This window comes from Lissotriton helveticus, chromosome 5_1 (assembly GCF_964261635.1).
Source record: "Lissotriton helveticus chromosome 5_1, aLisHel1.1, whole genome shotgun sequence".
NCBI classification, from domain to species: domain Eukaryota; kingdom Metazoa; phylum Chordata; class Amphibia; order Caudata; family Salamandridae; genus Lissotriton; species Lissotriton helveticus.
The window spans coordinates 916,256,289-916,280,212 of record NC_136065.1 but is presented as its reverse complement, the minus strand read 5'-3'; the positions used below and the strand labels follow the sequence as shown (position 1 = coordinate 916,280,212).

Below are 23,924 nucleotides of genomic sequence, written 5' to 3'. Positions count from 1 at the left end.
GACAGTCCAGGCATCCCTTACTAGTGGGCAGGGCGTTCTTTAACAATTCCAAGGTGCTTTTTTTGTGGTAGTGTGGTTGAGCAGTATTAGGCTTATAAAGAAGGACATTTAGATAATTGTTGCATGCACACAGCCAATAAATGAGATAGAGACAGGAAGGACCACACCCACACACACACAAAATAAGGAGATCCACAACAATGTAGAAAAATAAAACATTTTTATATAATTTGTGGCACCAAGAGCTTAGTTATTGGGTAAGTACTTTTTAAAATTGCAGTTTTGAAGAAAACAGGTAAAAGAATTTGCATCGTCTCTACTGTGGTAATGTTATCCTATGAGGAAAAAAACATACTGCACAAGGGTACTTAGCAGCAACTTACAAGACTAATCTTCTGAAGTTAAGGTAAGTACTGGGCAAGGTCCAAGGCAGCACCAACAGGTCACCTCAGGAGGCTCTGGGACGTCCGGGTGCAGAGGTGCATTTAGAACCCTGTCGATTTTAAAGGGAAACGGTCCTGGGACAAAGAGGCTGTTCATAGGGACGGAGGGGCCAGTCCGGCTGACCACAGGGGGGCTCAAGTCTCCCGATGCTCTAGCACTTAGGTACACCATTGGTCTACTTCTCTTCGGGCTGTAGGGCTTGGGTGCAGTGGTGATTTGAGGCGTCTGGTTTTTCCTGCAGGAGACACTTGCGGTAGAGGGGGCCTGCACAAAGAGACTACAGGCAGCAACTAGGAGACCAGTCTGGGTAATCCCAAGCTGGTGTTTGATTCTGGAGGGTCTCAGGACCTCACTGGCACCATTGGCCCACTTCAACTCGGGCTGGGGAGCACGGGGGTATGGCGCTTTCTAGCGTCAGGTTTTTGGAGATCCGGAGTACCAGCAGTTCTTGGGTGCCTGCAGGGGAGCAGCTCCGCTACTCCACAGGAGAACCTGGTTGCTTCTTCAAGTACTGGAAGTCCTTCCAGGCTTTTTGAGGCAAAGCAGATGCAGGACGAGACTTCTTTGGTGCAACTGTTGGAGACAGCAGGCAGGCTGGCAGGGTTGGCACCAGGTCAGTTGCTGCTCCTCCGATATTGCTTTTCACGGCTCTCCAGTGTCATCCTTAGGTGACTAGAATCTACTTTTCTGGTGCCAGGGGCTCCCCTAAAAACTAAACTAAGAGGTGTTAAGGAGAGTGATGGGTGGTAGCCAATTAACTACTTATACTTGGGGTCACTACACCCCTTATATGGCCACTTACTCTGGGAAGTGGACATTACCCTGTCCTAGAGTTTCTAATTCCGCCATCACCAAGATGGAGGAATTTTCCTAAAGGGGTACATCAGACAGCTCACCATAGGGGTGTGACTGGCCTGGCAGTGAACCACGCCTCCATTCAAGTCTAATTTCCAGCCTGTCCTTGTGTCAAATGGGCCCAGGGGTTGGCATTTCCCTTGTCTGGGGAAGCCTTAATAACATTTCAAGGGTGGCAGAGGTCTTTGAAATCTTTTGTCTTGATATGCTAATTACAGATCCATCCTGATTGGAGGAGGGGACAACACCACTGGCCAGACCAGGCGTTGTTTTGCCCTCAGTGGGCGTAGGCTCTCACCTGCAGGGGTTCAGAAAGCTCGTATGTGGTGGCATGCTGGTCTACACCAATCAGCCAGCACACTAGAGGCTGGTAGGTTTTCAGGGGCATCTCTATGGTGTCCTCTGGGTGCATTTTGTTTTTTTTTATCCACCACTACAATCAGTGTGGGTTTATTAATACAAGGATTTTGATACCAAACACTATAGGATTTCAGTTAAGCTATCATGTAGCTGCTGAACTTGTTTTTACCAGCACATTTACTTAAAATGGGATTTCTGTTCACTTGTGACATCCAAGAATTGATTTAGAGATCACAGGGTCATATCTGCTCATGCAGATATGTCCACACATGTAGCATAGCGCATCCTGCCTTCAGGCTGCAAGCCTGCTGTAGGGTTAGCTTACCTATACTGCATGCAGTGACTGTAGCCATGCACACAGGGATGGTTGCCAAGTTGTGCTTTCACTGTTATCTGCACCAAGACATGCAACCTGCATTGGCACTCTCCACAGGTTAGGTGAGGGGTCCCTTAGGGTGGCACAATACATGCTGCAACCCTCAAGGACCATCTTTAGTACCCATGTCCTGGCTATTCGTGGTGCCATTTACTGGGGACTATAGGGGTGCTAAAGGTATGGCTGTAGGAAAGTGACCCTGCTTTTTTGTGCCTGGTATCTGGTGCGAGTTTGAATGAAAGTGTACTGAGTTCCTGCTAACCAGGTCCCCAGTACCAGTGTACTTTCATTAAACTGTACCATTGTTCCACAATTGGCACCCCTATAAGATCCCTGCAAGTCCCTAGTAACTGGTACCTAGGGCCTTGGAACTAAAGAGGGTCCCTATGGGCTGAAGCACGAATTGTGCCACTAAGGGGCCGCTCACCAAGCTCATGCAAACTGCCATTGCAGCCTGCATTTTTTGGTGCAGCGAAAAACGAATTCGACATGACACACCCCTCCTGCGTGCCATGCCAGCAAAGCACTGCATGTGATATAGGTAATTCACCCCCGACAGCAGGCCTTAAGGCAGGGGACACTATACCAAAAGTGTGGCACTATCTGCGTGAGTGGATGTGTCCCTTTGATATCCAAGTATAACCTTCGATATTACAAGAGCACAGGGAATCCATAATGAGTACATGGGCTGGACACTTGTGGTTACGAGTTTCTCTTGTTACATGATGGCTTCACTGTACCCCAAGGTGTTTGGTACCAAACACCTCATCTTAATAAACCCACACTGATGCCATTGGCGGATTTATTTAGCAATGCATTCAGAGAGATGCCCCATGAAAACCTACTGATTACTAGTGTGTTGACTGACAGGTCTCAACCAGCCAAACATCATAGACTGGTTTCTGAACTCCTGAGGTGATAGTCTTCACACTCTCAGGCCAGGAGCAAAGCCTGCTCTGGGCAGAGGTGCTCGACCTCCTCCACGCAGAATGTGCATTCCAGGGTAGGAAGCTTCAAAGGCCTGGTCGCCTTTGTTGCGAGACCCATGCCCCCGTCCGGCTCCCACTTTTGGTGGCAAGACAGGCAGGAAAATTAGTAATATTAGGAGGTGTGCCCACATTCAGTCAGCATCACCCTGAGGGCAGGCCAGCTGGTCTGGATTCGCCTTTTCAGATTCCTTCATCTTGTTTTGGACAGAATTAGTATTCTAGAGTCAGGGCTATGCCCGCTTCCCAAAGAAAGTGGTCCTATAGAGGGTGTAAACAACCTAAAAGTAGGTAGCCCATTGGCCACTGCCTGTCACTCCCCTTAAATGCCCCCAAATTGAGTATTTAGGTGGCACCCCTAAACCAAAGAACCCGGATTTGACAAATCAAGAGAAAAACTAAAAGAGTCACTTCCCAGCGAGTACTGCAGCAGAACTGTGAACTTTTGGCACAAAATTCTGCCTGATCTCAGCCCTTTCTTGACCATCGCGACAGAGTGACTCATTCTGCGAGTTGGAGAACTACCATGGTTTGGGTAGCCTGCCAGCACTTCAAAAATCACCTACAGTCTCCCTTGGAGTAGAGGAGCTAATCCTCTGCAGTCTGCAAGCACCGACAAGTAGAGTCTGGTCCATCGCATAGCAGCACCCCAAACCAACCGACACCTGCAGGTGACAGAAGGTACACATGCTCTGGAGGGTCCGATCTATTTCCCTTCAGAGCGTGAAGGCACCAGGGCCAACCAGAGCACGCAGCACCAACCCCTGGGGTACCGGAAGGCCTGCACTTAACACCAATAGAAAGAGTCCAGTCTGGATTCCCACTGCACCACGACCAGTCAGCCGTGAAGGGACGTAAGCATCACCAAGACCCACTTTGAGAGTGGCCCAGCTGCCTTGATTTGGACCCTGCCAGCTGTTTGTCGCGGACTACGAGGGGCATCTGTGCGCACCCAGCCCAGCTAACCACTCTGCACTAAAGATGCCTTTCCGCGGGTCCCAACAAACCGGATGTGCCCCCTTGCTCCAAGACCCCTTGTGACCCAAACACCATTTAGAGAGCTCTCAGACTTGCCCTCAAGTACCCGTTTAGCCTGTTTTCTGCGTGCCCCTCTTCACCACAGCACGCTAGCTACCAACCTCACCAGCACCCTGCTCCCGGTAGAACAAGGCGGTTCCAAAATAACTGCTGGTAGTATTTTGGACCTTGGCCCACTACACCTCCGAACCCAGAAGGTAAACCCCCAAAACAGAGTGCACCTGCCTTTATGCATTTCTGACTTTTCCTTGCATAGGATAACATTGAGCGTAAAGGCGCACACATTTAAAAGCTTTAATTACCTGTACGGATTGCTATTAAAAACAGGACAACAAATGCATAGCACTACCATCTGATAAGCCTAACTGCTTGCCCACACTACCACAAAAGAGTGTGTTAGTATTATCAACTTTAGCCTCTGTAAGGCAATTGGGGACCCACTGGATTCTCTGCACAGTGCAATTCTTTTTAGTACACTATATAGAGAGCCGGCTTCATACAATGGACAACTGAGGGAACAATTGTACAGTTTTAGGGAAAGAGATCTGGGGCTTGGATAGCAGGAACCAGTTGTACTTTGTCACAATTGCATCAAATATCAGACAAAAAGTGGGAGTAACCATGCTAAAAGGGTCACTTTCCTACACTATTCACCACCAACTCTCCATGCCAGGGTTGGGACCAAAGACCTAAGAAAATCAAAGAAGAACACCTGGAGGGCCAGCCAGAACCCTACTTCAAAGAAGAAAGCTTATTGTCTTCTAAGGAGGAGTATTCAAGATGACCTTGTACAAGGTAGACATTGCTCAGGAGCAGAGACAGGACAAGCCGAAGATATTCGCCACCACACCAAGGAAGGAGTTGGGCCTGACCACTTTGCAAGGGTGAGGCCCTGCACTCCACAAACTGTCTCCATAGTTAAGCCGAATGGTATAACTCAGTGGATCGATGGTTCTAGTCAGTTCCACTGTGAATACTGAGCACCAAGAAATCTTCAGTCACTAGGACAAACCAGAATGCAATCAGAAGTCCCCAAGAAAGCTAAACAAGAGCACTAGGATAAAACCACATCTATGGATAAGCCTCAACCAGGATATAAGTACTCTCAGTTACAATAAGGGTTAAGCACCCTTGCATGTTTAGGTGGTTGGTTCGATTCTGAGCCAGAGGAAAAACCAAAGCTGCAAGATCCACCAGGCTGTGAGCACCACAGCTTCCTCGACATATGCTTGTCCTGTCTCAGCTTACCTTTAACACCACAACACTCACTGGCGCATTTATCACATGAATCTTGGACAGCAGGTCAAGACTATATGCGCAGCTTCTTCAGGCCAGTTTGGGCACGGGAGGTACTAGCCCAGTGGTTCTTAATCATTTGACTTTTGTGGACCTCCACTTAATCATTTTGGGAAACTGGGGTTCCCCCTGATGCATTACTGGAAGTCACTGACCCAGGCTTAAGCAATTTGGAGGTTTCAAACAAAATAGAGAAACAAGCACTGATCAAAGATAATACAAACAGTGAAATATTTTATTTAACTCAAACAAATAAAAACATCTAAATGTACTCTTTAAACGAGAAGGTTGAGGCTTTTCTGAAGTCAACTGAGACCCCTCATTGTCCATAATATAGTCTGCACTTGCACGGCTCCCACAAATCAATCTGAGGACAATTAAAATGTTTGAATTTAACCAGTTAACCGCGGCCGTTTTTTCACAGCAGTGCGGCCGTTTTAAAGAACGGGTGGGGCTGCGTCGGCCGTTGAACGTGCGCAGCACCAGCCAGGTAGTGCTCCGAACGTTCAACGGCCAACGGCAGCACTTAACGGGTTAAAATGTTTCTTCTTTATTTATATACACTTTATTAAGCCATTATTATGTTTCAGATTTGTAAGTTGTAGCGGAATCCCTGAACAGACGTTGCGGACCCCAGGGGGGTCTCTAGCAAAAAGGTTAAGAAACACTGTAGTAGCATTTTGCTGGTTTCCACCCAAGGAACAGTCGATGAGTGAGCTGTTTGAACTGTTTATGTTAGAGTTGAGATTTAATTGTGACAGTGCAAAACATTTTGTGCTAACGGGTAGTGTGTGACCACAGCGAACAAGTTGCTTACCTTCGGTAACACTACTTTCAGTTGATAATATTTCTAATCATAGCTTCCTGACCTTTAGAACAGCTGAAGGCAGCAGACTGGATCCGGAACATTTCAAAACATTGGTCCAGCTCGCTGGTAGTAGCGCTATGTGACTATACACTGACTTTCTGCCCCGGAAGGGACAAAATGAGCCTTTTACATATGCCACTCCTGCGCACAGACATCAGTTTCTTTCTGGACTGCCTGCGCCCTGGGACACAAAGCCCAACAATGATCATTCAATACAAGTGTGCAGACTCCTAAACTGGGAAATATTTCGATTGCAAAGGAGACCATTCCACAAACCAGGGAGGTAGAAAAGTGGTGAGGAATCTGAGGTTAGACAGAATACCTACTATAACGAGCATTACTGAAAGCAACTAACTTGTTCTTCTGATGGCTGTGTCTAACTGCAGATTCCTCTTTGTTCGAACAGATACCAAAGCAGTAAATGCCAGGGTGGTGTGTCTGTAATGGCTCAAATCAAAAGGTACTGCTAAATCTAACAAGTGAAACGCTCTTCCCGGCAGACCGGACTGTCAAGGCAGAAGTTCTTTGAGAGCACGTGCACAGACACCCACATTCCAGCCTGGCAGATATCTAGTATAGGCACTCCGTATTCCAATGCAGTGACAGCAGCCTTGGCTCTAGTGGAATGGGCTCTCAAAAATGAGGGAGCTGCCTCTTGGTCAGCATGTAGTAGATCTTGATACACAGGACTATCCACATTGGCAGAGTGTTTCTGCACTGCTTTTCCTTTCTTTGTCCCAGATAACCCTGCAAAGAGTTGATCGTCCACCTGGTGGTCTTAGGTGCAACAATGTAGAAACCTAAAGCTAGTCAAAGGTATAGCTGAAGCAGTGTCTCTTCGTCTCCGAATGGTGGGGTGAAGCAAAGAGCATTGCTAGAGTGATGGATGTCAGGCGTGAAAAGCGGTAACAAACGTAGGCAAAAAGACCATCTTGATCCACAGTACCAATGACTGGAAAGGAGGTGGTATAAGGTGACTGCTGAGAGTAAGCTTGGTTTTGACGCATGCAATGAGCCAAAGCCAATGTGACCGGAACTTTTTTCAAAGTCAGGAAATTTAATGGACAGCTGTGCATGGGTTCAAATGCAAAGCCTGACAAAAGTGAGAACCAAATTAAGATCCCCACTGTAGGATCACAAATTATTTTAAGGATATAAATTAGTTCAACATTTAAAAATCTCTTCAAAACAGGTAATTTGAACATGGATGGTTGCTCCAGTAAATGTAAAAAGGCCGAAATGGCTGATAGATAAGGGTGCCAAATGCATGCTCTTCTGGGGTCAGAGACAGAACGAAGAGGATATCCAAGGGATCAGCATTGTGGGTGTCACACCAGGCTGCAAACAAATTCCAGCGCCTGGTGAAAAGACTTAGTAGAAAGACACCTGGCAGCCAGGACAAAATCCAGAATTCTGGAGGAAGAGCGAATGAAGTCAACTGCTACTGCTCAATTTACACCTTGGAGGAGCAGACTGCGCAGGTTTGAGTGCAGAATCTGCCATGCTATTATGACAGGAGGCCCCCCAAAGCAGTAACCTGATAGCAGAACAAATGCTCATGCCATAAAGTTCCTGGTACAACACTCTCCTGGCCCAATCCACAGCCACTAGAAGAAGTCAGGGTTGATAATTCCTGATCATCAGAACACTGCCAGAAGAGGTAGTATTGGGAAGGTGTACAGGATTTCCATGCTCTACACCATCCGGAATGTATCTCTGTGAGAAAGCTTTCTTGGAGGAAAAGTCCAGGGCACAAAAAGCTTTGACATTGCTGTAGGAAGCTGGTTCTGTATATACTATACCAAAGTGAGGTATAGTGTGCACAGAGTCCAGTGGAACACCAAAGGTAGGCAGAGGTAAAATTAGATAGAACCTTACTCTCTATTTGTGGTAGTGTGGTCGAGCAGCAAGGCTTTATCAGAGGACAGTGTTAAGCATTTGTTGTACACACTCGGACAGCAAATGAATTCACACACTCAAAGACTTAACTTCAGACCTTAGTTATTTTATTTATGGAACCAAGCAAGCCTGGCACAGGTAAGCAAATACTTTACAGTAGTAAATGCTGATTGTAAAACAGTTCAATTGCAATTGTAAATGTACTATGGTTTGACTTGCAGTATTGTTTCACAGAAATGCAATCACTTGTAAATACAGTACATAGACTTGAATGGGATTTTCATTAAAATAGCAGGTAGGTTACTTTTGGATTACTTTTCGTTCTCAGTGCTGTATGCCTGGATGCAGCACTGGGACATTTCCTATAAACAGGTGAGTAAAAGCGTTTTTGTTAAATCGTACAATTTTAAAGAATTTCTTTAGGTTTCAAAACGCCAAAACTTTTTCAGGAAAAAAGTGTCAATGTTATCCTGTGGAGGTTTTCAAAAGCACTGCAGGCAGGGAGACAAAGGACTTCTGGGTCTGACCACCACTTCGAGAGGGAAGTTGGGAAGTTAGGGGTTTGTTAGGCACCGTTGGTTTGGGCACACAAGGCCGTGGGGCATCGGGTGCAGGGGTGCCTTTTGGGGTCATATCTTCTTACTAGCTCATGGTTGCGGTTAGAGGGGTCTTCTGGATTTAGACTGCAAGCGTCAGCTGGAGGCTTGAGGCAGGTCAGGGGTCACCGGATCTCGGTTCAGGATCGCCAGGGTGACCTCTTTGTCTCATTTGCCCACTCAAACTCGGGCCGTGGACGGCAGGTGCAGAGTGGGGCGGATTCACAGTTTCAGACTGCTGCCAGAGGTTACAGTTGAACAAATCCGGTGTTCACAGGGTGTTTCAGGTTGTTGGCTGCAGGACACACCGGGATTTCGCAGGAGCAGGTTTAAGGGAGAGGCAGGACGGTAGGGCTTGGCCCAAGTCAGTGGGCGTCTTCCTCTTATTAGCTGCTGCACAGCTGTTTGGTCCTTCTTCTTTTCTTCTCGTTTCCTGTCTGGATATGAGGAAGCAAGGTTCAGGGTTGCCCCTAAATACAAGATTTAGGGGGCGTTACAGGTAGGTGAAAGGCAGGGACCAATGCCCTATCATGCCCCCTAGTGGGAGGGGGCATGTGCCTGTCCCTGGTTGGCTGAGTTCCCCCATCTTCAAGATGGCGTGGACTGAGAGTTGTGCTTCAACTCGCCTCCCCCACCTGAGGGGTGGAGTTAGCAGAGGTGGCCACACCTCTCTTCCTCGCTTGTAATTCCCGCTGGGTCTCCTGCCCAATGTGGGGGTCAGAACCAGCGGTGACCAGTTGCCTAAAGCAGCAATTGGCCTGGGGAAGCTCACAAAGGCGGCAAGCCTTTGAAGCTTCCCCTTTGTGAACCCTACCATCCTGGGGGAGGAGGCTTGGCACCTCATTACAGGATGTGCATTGTTTCAGGCCCCAGAAAGCAGCAGGCTCTCAACCCAGGAGTCCCGAAACTGGTCTGGTGGTGGCAGCTGAAAGCAGCCCCTCAGCCTGGACACTAGTGGTGGGTTAGTTTTCAGGGGGCATCTCTAAAGATGCCCTCTGTGTGCATTGGTCATTAAATCCAACACTGGCATCAGTGTGGGATTATTGTGCTGAGAAGTTCGATACCAAATTTCTCAGTTTTCAGTGTAGCCATTATGGTGCTGTGGAGTTCGTAATGACCAACTGTATTTGTATTTGTATATGGAATTTATAGAGCGCTAACTGTCACTCCGAAAGGAGCATCCTGGCGCTGATATAGTGTACAATACAATAATAAAACCTAGATAGCAGCCATTACAACACTGTCCGACAAGCTGTAGATCCAAGTTTTTAATTGTTTCCTAAAGGCATTCTCCTGAACCAGAAGTCTAAGGTCTTTAGGCATGGTATTCCATGCCTTAGAGGCCAGTACGGTAAGGGTCTTACCTCCCTTGGTTTTATAATTAAATCTAGGGATGTTAATTAGGTTGCCGCCTGCCGACCTCGGCATCTTGCAGGGTTGTAGCGAGCAAAGCGTCTCGCAAGGTACTTTGGACCTGTCCTATTTAGAGCTCTGAAAGAGGTCAACAAGATCTTAAATAGGATTCTCTTATGTAGCGGCAGCCAATGTAAGATCTGAAGAGCAGTGGTAGCCGAGGATCTTCTGGGTAATTTATGTACTAATCTCGCTGCTGCGTATTGGACACTCTGAAGTTTTTTTAACGTGGCTTTTTTAACCCCGGCCATCAAGCCATTGCAGTAATCCAACCGCGATAGTATCAAGGCCACTGCTACCGTCTTTCTCGAATCAGTGGGCAAAAACTCGAAAAACTTCTTTAGGGATTTAATGATACTAAAGCAGCTTCCTGCTGTGTTCCTTACGTGTTGGTCGAAGGAGAGAGCGGAGTCAAATAGAACCCCCAAATTTCTTGCGGTTTCCACTGACTGGGGCGGAGCAGGTGAGCCCTCAGGCCACCAATCCTTAGGACACAAATGGATATCTTTTCCTAGAGGTAAAATCTCTGTTTTATTAGCATTACATTTTAAATGGTTGATGTTCATCCATCTGAAAACCTCCGTCAGCCAGCTCTTGAAGTTTTGTTCCATGTTGATGGAATTTGTATCCATAGAGACAACTAACTGAGTGTCATCAGCATATGACGTGACAAGTATCCCGTGTGACTCTATAAGTGCAATAAGGGGGACCATGTAAATGTTAAATAATAAAGGGCTTAAGACGGAGCCCTGCGGGACCCCAGATGGAACTTTTTTTTCGTTGGATAAAAAAGAGCCTAAGGAGACTGTTTGGGATCTGTCAGTCAGAAAGGATATTATCCATGCCGAGGCAAGTTCTGTTATGCCCATGCTTCTCAGCCTGTCAAACAGTATTTCGTGCGAGATGGTGTCGAACGCTGCTGTGAGGTCCAACAAAATCAAGACCGCGTTTTTGCCCTCGTCCTGCAAGAATTTAATAGAATCAGTGAGCTCGATGAGGGCAGTTTCAGTTGAATGTTTAGATCGAAACCCTGATTGTTGAGGATGTAAGATATTAGGAGTATCCACAAAAATTTTCAATTCTTGGTGTACTATCTGTGAGAAAGTGCCATCTTTCTTGACTTGGTATGTCCCCACTTTTTTCTGAACTGTTGATGTGCTTTGACTGAGTGTGTCTTGGGTCCCTGCCAATCAGGTATCCAGGGCCTGGGTTCCTTCCCTAAAAAGAAAAGCTATGCAGAAACAAAATACCCAATTGGCACCTCTGGCCACCTGTCAGCTCCTAGTAAATGGTACCCTAGGTACGGTGACCAGAGAAGACCCCCGAGGGCTGCAGCACTTATTGTGCCACCCTCAGGGGCCCTGTACCCTGGCATCCACACACTACCTTTGCAGGCTGAGTGCCTAAGTACAGAACTAAAACAAGAGTCGACATGGCACACATCCCTGTGTGCCATGCCCACAGAACCCACTGCCCTGGCATACTTCAGTCACCCCTCTACCTGGGTGCCCTATGCCAGAGGTGAGGGCACAGGTGCATATGTCCTACAGTATCCAGGGCCATTCCTGGGCACTGTAAGTGCAGTGATGCCATTTAAGAGTATATGGTGCTGGGAGGTTGTCATTACGAACTCCACAGCACCATAATGGCTACACTGAAGACTGACAAGTTTGGTACCAAACTTCTCAGCACATTAACCCCGCACTGATGCCAGTGTGGGATTTAATGTAAGATGCACGAGATGACATCTTAGAGATGCCCTCCAAAACCCGAACCTACAATCCACGTCTGGGCTGAGTGGCTGCAGAGGCTGCCACACAGCAGACATGTTGAACAAGTTACTTACCTTCGGTAACGATATATCTGTAAGAAACAGTAGTTAGTATTAGATTCCTTACCTTAGAATATCCCCAGGCGTCAGTCTGGATCCGGAAACTTTTGCGTAGCAGTACCCCTGCGCGTCGGTAGGCGTCGTCTGCAGGCGTCCCCTGCGGCTCCGAGTCCGTCGTCGGCGTCGTGCGCCGTGATGACGTCGCTGGAGTATATAGACGCCGCCTCCGCGCGCTGACGTCAGTTCTTTGCACACAGCTTTTCCGCGCCAGAACACGCAGAGCCATGTGAGAACTAACACTGGTGCCATTTGAAACTAGGGCCCTGAAAGGGATGTCCTTAACCCTAGGTATCAGTTCGCAGAACGGGGAGGACGGGTGGGGCGGTAAGGAATCTAATACTAACTACTGTTTCTTACAGATATATCGTTACCGAAGGTAAGTAACTTGTTCATCTGAAAGAAACAGGTTAGTATTAGATTCCTTACCTTAGAATAGATACCCCAGCAATACCAACCCCGGTGGTGGGTCTGCGAACCAATACAAACCTACACCAGAAAGTCCTGGAGGACCGAACGGCCAAAGAAGCCATCCCTCCGGACTTGACTGTCCAGGCAGTAGTGCCTCGCAAAGGTGTGCAGCGAGGCACACGTAGCCGCCTGGCAAATGTCCTGCAAAGGGACTCCCCGGCCCAGGGCAGTAGTAGCCGCCGTGGCCCGAGTGGAATGGGCCCTCAGCCCAACGGGAGGCTCCTTCCGAGCCAAAGAGTAGCATGCCTTGATGCACAGGACGACCCACCGAGAGATGGTTCGTTTCTGTACCGCCCTTCCCTTCTTCTCACCCACGTAGCCAACAAACAGTTGGTCATCCACCCGGAACTGGCGTGTGCGATCCATATAAAATGAAAGCGCACGTTTTGGGTCCAGACGATGGAACCGCTCTTCATCCTTTGAAGGATGCGGAGGCGGGAAGAAGGAGGGTAAGGTGATGGACTGCCCGATGTGAAAAGCAGAAACTACTTTGGGCAGGAAAGAAGGCCTAGTCCTAAGAACCACCTTGTCAGGATGGACGGACATGAAAGGAGGTTTGACAGAAAGAGCCTGGAGCTCACTTACTCTCCTGGCAGAGGTGATGGCAACCAGGAAGGCCGTCTTAAGAGTGAGAAGACGGAGAGGACAGGAGTGAAGCGGCTCAAAGGGAGCACACATCAAGAATGTCAGAACCAGATTCAAGTCCCACTGAGGCATCACGAACGGAACAGGTGGATACATGTGCGTGATGCCCTTCAAGAACCTCAGTACAATAGGGGACTTGAATAAAGATGGCTGATCAGGTAGCCTGAAGAAGGCGGAAAGGGCAGAAAGGTAGCCCTTGATAGTGCCCAGAGCAGAGCCCTGCTGGGCAAGAGAAAGAAGGAAGAGGAGAACCTCGGAAAGAGGGGCAGAAAGGGGATCCACAGCCTTTGCTGTGCACCATGCCACAAATCTGTTCCACCGGCAGGCGTATACCGACTTTGTGGAGGGACGCCTGGCTGTCAGAATCACATCACAGACTTCAGGAGGCAAGTCGAATGGCCTCAACTGTCGCCGCTCAATCTCCACGCATGGAGGTGGAGGCTGAACAGGTTCGGGTGGAGGACCGTCCCCTGCTGCTGCGACAGAAGGTCCTCCTGAAGGGGCAGGCGGATCGAGGGACCGACTGACATGCTGAGTAGCTCGGGATACCAGAATCTTCGAGCCCAGTCCGGAGCCACAAGGATAACTTGGGCCCGGTCGCGCCTGATCTTCTTCAGCACTCTGGGCAGAAGTGGTATAGGCGGAAAGGCGTACAACAGACCGCAACTCCACTCGCGCCGAAAGGCGTCGCCGAGCGAGTGCCGTCTTGGAAACTCCAACGCGCAGAACTGATGACATTGCGCGTTCTCTTCTGTGGCGAATAGATCTAACCAAGGCTCTCCCCATTGCTGAAAGAGGCCTATCGCCACGTCCGAGTTCAGACGCCATTCGTGATCCACCGAGCACCGACGGCTGAGTTCGTCCGCCCTGGCGTTCAGAGAACCTGCCAGGTGTTGAACCGTCAGAGTCACGCCCTGACGTTCCAGCCATTGCCAGAGGCGCAGAGCCTCCTGGCAAAGGGTCCACGACCCCACACCGCCCTGTTTGTTGCAGTACCACATGGCGGTGGTGTTGTCCGTGAACACCTGCACTACACTCCCGTTGACAAAGGGGAGGAATGCCTTCAGTGCTAGGCGAATCGCCCGCAGCTCCAACATGTTGATATGGAGCCGGGACTCCGCCGGAGACCAGATGCCTCTGATCTCCGCCTCTCCCAAGTGGCCACCCCAGCCCTGGAGGGACGCGTCCGTCACAACTACGTGCTCCGGTTGGGGAAGGGAGAGGGATCTGCCTCTGACCCAATCGCGGTCCGTAAGCCACCACTGCAACTGTCTCGCAGTGCCCTCCGAGATCAGGACATGGTCGGATAGGTTGCCCTGATGCTGGGCCCACTGAAACTTCAGGTCCCACTGCAGAGCCCGCATCCGCCACCTGGCGTGATGCACCAGTAGGATGCAGGAGGCCATCAGCCCCAGAAGCCGCAGCGTCAACCTGACCGAAACCCGGGATAACGGCTGAAAGATGGGAATCAGAGCCTGAATATCCCGGACCCGCCGTTCCGGAGGATAAACCCGAAACTGCGCCGAGTCGAGAACCGCTCCGATGAAAAGGAGCTTTTGAGAGGGACACAGGTGTGATTTCGGCACATTGATGGAAAACCCCAGCTCGTGCAGGAGGTCTGCCGTCATCTGAAGGTGGTGGACGACTGTTCGGGGCGAGCCCGCCTTCAACAACCAGTCGTCGAGGTAGGGGAAGACTGAAACCCCTAACCGGCGCAGATGAGCTGCGACCACCGCCATCTCTTTCGTGAACACCCGTGGGGCGCTGGTAAGGCCGAATGGGAGCACGATAAACTGAAAGTGCTCGTGGCCTACTGTGAACCGCAGGTAACGCCGGTGGGCCGGCAGGACGGGGATGTGAAAATACGCATCCTGCAAGTCCAACGCTACCATCCAGTCTTGTGGGTCTAGAGCAGCCAAGACCTGAGCCAAAGTCAACATCTTGAACTTCTCCTTCCGGAGGAAGCCGTTGACGTCCCTGAGGTCCAAGATAGGACGGAGGCCTCCTTTGTCCTTCTTGGGCACCAGAAAGTAGTGGGAGTAGCAACCACACCCTACTTCTGGCCCAGGAACGCGCTCGATGGCCCCCTTGGCCAAGAGGGCCGTAACTTCCTCCTGCAGAAGTGTCAAGTGGTCCCCCGACACACGGTGGTTCTGCGGTGGCATGGCTGGAGGAGTGGACTCGAAGGGGAGGGAGTAGCCCCTTCGGACGAGCTGCAGCACCCACCTGTCCGATGTAATTGCGCGCCAGCGGGAGTGGTGATGGCGAACCCTGCCACCCACTGGCGTCACGTGAGCTCGAAAGCTCGGACTAGGAAGATTTGGAGGCTGCAGCGGGGGGAGGCGTGGACTGACCTCGCCGCTGCCCTCTACCGCCACCACGGCGGAACCCACGGCCGCCACCGCGCTGGGGAGCGTTCTGCGGCGCGTGGCTGGCAGCTCGCGTGGGACCACCCCTTCCTTGGCCACGAAAGGGGCGAAACGAACCCGTCTGCTGGCGCTGGGTCGAAAGACCCAAGGACTTGGCCGTGACCCTGGAGTCCTTGAAGCGCTCAAGCGCGTTGTCCGCCTTGTCACCGAACAGGCGACTGCCATCAAATGGCATGTCCATGAGGGCATTCTGGACGTCTGGCGAGAAGTTGGCAGATCTCAGCCAAGCATAGCGACGAATCGCCACCGTCGTGGACATAGCCCGTCCCAGCGAGTCGGTCGTGTCAAGACCACACCTGATCGAGTACCTCGCCGCGTCCCGACCTTCAACCAAGGCCTGGTTGAGCTTGTCCCGCACTTCCTGTGGGCATTGCGGCAGACACTCCGCGACCGTATCCCACAGGGAGTGGGTGTAGCGGCCCAAGAGACACGCGGTATTACAAGACCGCAGTCCAGCGCTCAAAGAGGAAAAGACCTTTTTGCCAAATTGGTCATACCGCTTCGATTCCTGATCGGGCGGGGCCGACGGGAATGCGGACTGTGAAGTGGAGGCCTGGATCACCAGACTCTCCGGGGAGGGATGGGTGGAGAGGAAGGCAGGGTCGTCCGAGCACGGACGGTGACGCCTGGCAACGTTCCGGTCAACCGGCGCACCGGAAGCGGGCCTGGACCAGGTGCCCAAAAGGACATCCGTCAGGGCCTCATGAAACGGCAGCAGAGGCTCCTGAGGGCATGACTGCGGTTTAAACACTTCCGTCAGAATGTTAGGTTTGACCTTAGCGACGGGGAGCTCAAGGCGCAAGGCCTTGGCAGCCCTCATCAGGACCACCGAATAGGCAGCCCCCGCCTCAGACGCCACAGGGGAAGGCGAGACAAACCCAGGGTTGGGCGACTCGTCCAGGCCACTGGCATCACCCAAGTCACCTACCCAGTCCACGTCATACTGGCAGGCACGGGATAAAGGGTCCTCAGACCCCTCCCAACCCTCTCCATACTCGTCCTCATCGTCGTAGTGTGGGTCGACGATATAGACTGGCTCCTCGGGGTCAATGGGCCCCATCGGCGCCGGATCCGGCGTCGGACGACGCCGGTCCGACTCCGCGTCAGGAGTCAGAGAGGGAATGGGGGTGGCGCCGCGCGGCGCCGGCGCCCCGACGCCGGCCGGAGCCGACGGCGGAGTCCCGACGTCACGCGGAGGCGGCACCACGGGATGGCCCAACGGAATCGAGGCCGGTAGACCAGCCGGCGACGAACCTGAGGGGCCCAGCGGCGCCGGGGCCGGAGCCACCGGCGGCGTCGGGGCAGGAGCACCCGAACCGCTCGGGCCCCCAGACGGGACAGACGGCCCCGCAGGTGCCGTAGGCCCCGCCGGAGGAGACCTCGCCCTCATAGCCATGAGGAACGCCTCAATCTCCTCGCGCGACGCGCCTTCCCCAGGGACCGACGGGTATGGGGCAGATGGCGTCGGCGACCCACGCGGGGGTGGGGCCACCCGAACCCCCGGCCGCATCACGAGGGCGTCGGGGGGAGTCGGGGGTGCGATGACGACGCCCCGACTTCTTACGCTTACCTGACGAACCGGAGGAATGGTGGCGACTCCCGGAGCGCTCATGGCGGCTCCGCGATCGTTCCCTCGACCGCTCCCTCGACCTCCGACCGGACCGGGACCGCTCTCGACGCGGGGCCGACACTCGGAGCTCGAGAAGCTTGCGGGACCGCTCCCGCCTAGCTTTACCAGTCAAGGCCCGACAGTCGACGCAGGACTCCACGTCGTGGTCCGCGCCCAGACACCGGAGGCAGAGTCGATGGTGGTCGGTGACCGACATCAGGCGGTCGCACCCGTCGCAACTCTTGAAACCGGGCATCCTACCGGCACCGTAGAAGAATTAGGATTTAACAAAAACTTGGTCAAAAGACCGGAGTACTGCTCTTCGGATCTGCGCTAACTGGCGCGGAAAAAAGAAGAACTGACGTCAGCGCGCGGAGGCGGCGTCTATATACTCCAGCGACGTCCTCACGGCGCACGACGCCGACGACGGACGCGGAGCCGCAGGGGACGCCTGCAGACGACGCCTACCGACGCGCAGGGGTACTGCTACGCAAAAGTTTCCGGATCCAGACTGACGCCTGGGGATATTCTAAGGTAAGGAATCTAATACTAACCTGTTTCTTTCAGATGCTGGATCCCTGGGTGGAGAGCCCCCGCTCTCCTGGGCCTGCAACAATGCACATCCTGGGCGAGGTGATATATCTCCTCCCCCAGGATGGTCAGGGGGAAGCTTCAAAGGCATACCGCCTCTGAGAGATTCTCCAGACCATTTGCTGTACCCAGCAACTGGCCCTCCCACCCGTCCTACCCCCACTCTGGCGGGAAGACTGGCGGGAAAAACTACGTCAGGAAGGAGGGTGTGCCAACCTTTGCCAACTCCAACCCTCAGGTGGAGGAGGAGAGGTGAAGCACGACCCCGGGCTCGGGCCACCTTGTAGATGGGGAGCCCTGCCCAATCTGAGCTAGGCTCCTGCCAACCTCCCTCAGGAGAGGAGCAGGCTAGGGGGTGTCCTCACCCCAGGACAGGGACCCATTGGTCCCTGCCCTAGCCCTAGCTGTAACGCCTCTAAATTTAGTATTTAGGGGCTCCCTGAACCTTCCATCCTCAGATCCCGATATCAAAAGAAGAAAGAAGATCAAGAAGAAGAAGACCCGCCGCGCAGCTGCTAACAACAGGACAACAACAACTGACTTGGCTGGCCCCAGCCCTACCGGCCTGTTGATCCTGGAACCTGCTCCTGCCTAATCCCGGCGACCTCCGCGGACAGCAACCTTGGGACACCCAGAGGACCTGCCTGCCTTTACCCTCTCGAAGATTGGGGATCCCATCAGCAGAGGCTCTGCTGCAACAACCCACCTGGTGCTCACCAGGAAGTTCTGGACCAGCCCACTCTGCACCAGCCGAGCCCGGGCCGGGCCAACCCGAACCAAGACCACGAGGACGTCCCCCCGGCGACTGGGACCCAAAGTCCAGTGCCCAAAGACCCTGCTCGACAAACCAGACGACGCCTGCAGACTCAGAACCAGGGGCCACCCCAAACGCGACCAGCCGAGGGTAAGCTTTTCTGACCCCCAAAGACAACCTTTCACCCGGCGCCCCGCGGCCCCCTGTGCCTCCCTTTGGGGTACCTACCTGTGCTCCAAGATCCCAACTTACCTCTCGAAGTGCTGGTCGCCCCTGGAGAGTCACCGTCCCCGAGCCTGCAGCCTTTGTTTTTTTCAAAATCCTCATTGGATAACATTGAGCGCCCAACGGCTCAAAAGCACCCTGCACCCAGCCGCCAGAGTGCCGCTGGCTGTGACCTATGTCCTATCTTACTTCCCCCCCTTGCCCTGAGCAAGTGACCAGGAGCCCAGCTCCCAGAGCCGCGTGGCCTGGTAGCCAGCCAACCAAACGAAGGCCCCCTTTCCCTCATTGGATAACATTGGGCCTACCTACCTCTGCACCCGGTAGCCCCTGCGCAGGGGACTGAACTAACCGTACTCACCTGACCCTGGGGGACCCCTGAGTCTACGCCAAGAACCCTAACTTCACCAAACAAGTACTCATCTGGAAACCGCTAATTCACTTACCTGCCTTTGGATAACATTGACCCATTTTGACTCGAAAATCTTTTAAGTGTGGAGTTTTGAAAACTGACAATATTCCTATAAAATCAGCCAAAGTCCGAATTTGAAAATACTCACCTGTGATCAGGAGAAAAGCCAGCACTGTACCTTTCAGCCCACTACTGAGCCACAAAAGTAATCCCTTGCGGGTTTATAAGTAACCTGTATTTTCTCCATATGAACCCATTGTCTGCTTTTCTATGAAATTCCTTCTGTCTACTTTTGAAAACTGCAAATATTCTTTAAAAATCGTACGAAATACTGAAACGCAATTACCTACCTGTTTTGAGTTAAGCCCCCAGTGCTGGCCCTAGGAGACTAGTGCTGGGTAACAAAAGTAACGCGATCATACTTTACCTGTAACCTGAATTTCCTCCCATTGAATAACTTTGTCAGAATCACCTTGAAAAGTTTCTAAGTGTGAACTTTTAAAACGGCTTTATATTCAGGAAAATTCATCATAGTAACTAAAACGTTTTTGCTAATCTGGTTTCAGCTTAGACCCCAGGACTGAATCTAAGATCTAGTCCTGGAACTACCAAAGTAATCCATAAAGTAATCAACTGTACTTTCCTATGAAAAACCCATTGAGCTCAATGCTAGAGTGTGGTTCAGAACTGTATTGCTTATTAGCTATCCTGTAATTATTGTGTGTACAAACATATTGCTCCTCTGCAAAGTATTTACATAAGAGTACTCGTACCTTGAAAAGTATATTTTGATAACTGTTGGTTCTAAAAATAAAACAACTATATCTGAGGATATAACAATTGGCCTGGAGTTCAGTTCTTGAGTGTGTGAAACCTTTTGCTGACTGAGTGTGTACAACAAATGCTTTACACTGTCCTCTGGTACTGCCTTACTGCTCGACCAAGCTACCACTTTGGAGAGTAAGGTCAGTTCTTACTTAAACCTCTGTTATACCTTTGGGGTTTGTGGACTCTATACACACACTGTACTGGCTTATTGTCCAGTATATATAGAGCCACTTTCTCACACCAACTCCCAGCACCATATACTCTTAATGGCAGCACTGCACTTACAATGTCCAAGAATGGACTTAGACACTGTAGGGGTACAGGGCTCATGCACCTGTACACTCACCACTGGTATAGTGCACCCACCTAGAGGGGTGACTGATCTATGCAAGGGCAGTGGTTTGTAGGCATGGCACACAGGTATGTGTGCCATGTTGACTCTTCACTTTGTTCTGCACCAAGACATGCAGCCTGCAAAGGGAGGATGTGTGTGTGTGTGTCAGGGTACAGGACCTTTAAGTGTGACGCAATAAGTGCTGCAGCCCTTCTCTGGACACAGGGCCCTGGGTACCTGTGGTACAATTTACCAGGGGCTGACCTGTGGACAGAGATGCCTATTGGGTCTAGGCTTCAATACAGTTTTAGGGAAAGAACATAGGCCCTGGGTACCCGATTAGCAGGAGCACAGTGCACACTCCAAGTGCATCAGCAATTCAGCAAAAAGTGGAGGCAACCATGCAGAAAGAGGGCACTTTCTCACAATTGAGCATTCCCTGCGGTGGCGAAAAGATCTAACCACAGTTTGCCTTATTGCTGAAAGATATCCTGGACACCTCAGCATGTAATTACTGTTTGTGATCCGCCAGGAGTGGCAGGCTGAGTTAATTTGTCCTAATGTTCAAAGATTCTACCAGGTGGTTCAAGACTAGGCAAATGCCTTGTTGCACCAGGTTACTCCAGAGGCGAAACGCCTATTGACACTGGAAATACCTTGCCCTCTTGTAGTTCCACATCGCAGTGGTATAGTCTGTCAGAACATGAACTAGCCGTGCCTTGATTGCCGATAGGAAAGACTTCAGTTCCATGGGAATGGCATAACTTCAACACATTGACGTGGAGAGGAGTCTCGCGAGGAGATCAGAAACCTCTAATATCCAATTCCCCCCAAAAAGAGTGATACATCTGTCACCCCATTAGCTCTGCGTGGTGTAAAGGAGAGGGGGTCTGCCACTAGGCTTAATTGTGGTTGAGCACACATTGAGGTCTTTTGCAGTGTCCTTCGAGACAGTGATGGACTAGGATAGGTTTCCCTGAAGCTAGGCCCATGGAGACCTCAACAGGTTTAACGTCATCTGGAGATGGGTTACAACTAATTGTGTCAAGCCCATCGTCACTAGCCAGTAGTTGAGGTAGGGGGAAAACTGGTATAGTTTGACTTCCAAAGGTGTACTGCGACCACCGGCATCACTACATGAACCATCAAGTGGCACTAATGAGGCCCAAGGAGAGCACAGAAAATTGAAAATGCTCATGGCCCATTTTGAATTGCAAGTAGCATTTGTGGGACTACCGGAGGGGTACATCAAAGCTACTATCCAGTTTCATGAATCCAGGGCAGATCGTACCTGGGCCAGCATAGGCATCTAAAATGTGTCCTTTCGCAAACAGGCATTAAAAGGCTAGACATTTCAAATGGGATGAAGGCTGCGGTCTTTTGGCACTAGCAAATAACAGGAATAACAGCCAGTCTCCATTTCCTGGGCTGGAGTCCTCTCTTTGGCTACTTTGGCCAAAAGAGCCTGCACTTCTTGGAGCAAAATGTACATGTGCATCGCTGAGAGATGGTCAGATGTGAATGTGAGGTGCAGCGGGTCAAAACATAAGGCAAGGCATTGGCTTGTTGAACAGTCTTGATGCAATATTTTACTTTCCTGGAAAAAGTAACTGATCCTACCTTTCACAAGATTGTTGTGTGTCACTAAGGGCAGACTAAAGCAGTTTGGAAGCAGATGGAGGAGCAGGGGGACTGGGAAGTTTATTATCCTTAATGGCCTGGGTGCTGTCTCCGTAATCCCCACCAGAGACCATGCTAACTGGGGGTGGCAGTGGCCCTGGCTCGAGAGATACACCAATCCACTGCAGTTTCCTTGAGAAGGGGCAAAACTGGTTAGGATACACTCTCAAGGGGGTAGAAAGGCTTAGGGAATGGAACATGGCCAGGCTTTCTTTAAAGCATTCCAATGACAATCTAGTCTTCTAGGCAAGGCATGGGTGTATGTTGCGAGCAAGCAAATGGCATTGGACTGACCAAAGAGTACAGCTGAGGACAGCATCTATTTCATAAATTGTGTGTGTGTGGGGGGGGGGTACAGAATAGTCATGGGGAAATAATTAGGGTTCACCCTTTTCGTGGACGCTTAAACCACAAAACTCTGGGGGATGGGAGGGAGTCAAAAATAAGGGTGGCCTAACTTCGATCTGTCGCGTATGGGAACCTGTCTGTTTATTGTTTGGCAGGAAAAGGGTTTAGCCCAAGTGCCCATAGGGGTGTAAGTCAGGGCCTCAATAAATGGAAGTAAAGGCTACAATTAAGTTTGTCCAGGTTGTAAAACCTCAGTTAGACTTCCATAATGGGCAACTGCAAGTCCAAAACCCCTGCCACATGCCTCATCACCACTCTTTTGTCGGTGGTCCAGGGGAGAACACAATCAAATGGCAGGCCAAGTGAGTACCCAATTCACTGGCAATTTGAAAATCCAGATACAAATTTCCATGCTCCTAATGTTGAAACAAATACTCCACCCTCATCCCCATGTCATACCCAAGGGCTGGTTGGCTCTGGTCAGACGGAAACCTTGTGAAGCGATGGACTGTGACTTCAAGACAGAGGCATAATTTTGTCTGAATCAGAATGAACAGAGGGAGAGTGCATCAGTACGGCACCAAGACACAACCTTGTTGAGGCAGAGAAGGATTCGGCTCAGAGTTGCGTAAGGTGTTGCATTAACGCCCAGAGCTGATGAGTTTGGAACTGGGGACCCAGGTTCGAGTCTCTGCTCAGCTCAAAATCCTGCGATTATGAGCAATAACTTCACATCCTAGCGCCTACAAAAAGGAATGTGTCCATGTATAATGTAAATGGTTTTCATGTAAAGCTCTCCAATACTTTTGGGGTCACATTTGCTCAGTATAAAACAGACACAAAAAAAAAAATTAAATCATGGAATTAGGGGACTTCCAATTATTGTTCCAAAACGAGGGGATGCAGTTGCTTCCACTGCCAACAATTGTCTGGAATTCTCTAAATAATCTTCATTCAAAGAGGAATATTCGAAATATACTATGACGACATATTATGGACTGGGTGTTAACATACTGATTAAGTTTGAAATGTTTAAAAATTTAGAGTAGGGTGGTCAGAAAATTGTGATCAACTGTTAAGTATTAGTGAAAAGGGAAAGAGCCTATGACCTCCAAAATAAGGATTCAGTAATCCTTTTTTTTAATTGACAGACAATATCAGGGCTTTAGAAAAGGTGGGGTGGCATAACACTGCCCTGTCTGCACTTAGCCTATGACCTCCAAAATAAGGATTCAGTAATCCTTTTTTTTTAATTGACAGACAATATCAGGGCTTTAGAAAAGGTGGGGTGGCATAACACTGCCCTGTCTGCACTTGTGGAGACAGTTGACCCTTTGATAACACTTCCTTAGAGACATAAAAGATTGAAAAGTTCACTTAATAACCCAAGTAAGGCTAACCAAAAAGGAAGGTCAGATAGTCAGAGATGGGATACGAGAAGGACTTAGGAGAGAAAATAAATTTGATCTCATTAAGAAATTGAAGACTGAAGGGGAGATGTTAAAGCTAAAAAGAGCTTAGGAATGCTAGCAGTTCCACTAAGGAACGTTATCACACGCTGAAGGAAATGGCAGATTGTGGG

The 23,924-nt window shown here is 50.5% G+C and overlaps 1 protein-coding gene across 1 annotated transcript in view; it reads right to left on the bottom strand.

Moving 5' to 3' along the window:
* The window catches only part of LOC144752569 (poly [ADP-ribose] polymerase tankyrase-2-like), a 446,314-nt gene that overhangs the window by 352,257 nt on the left and 70,133 nt on the right, over nt 1–23,924 (bottom strand). The gene's annotated exons all lie outside the window — the stretch shown is intronic.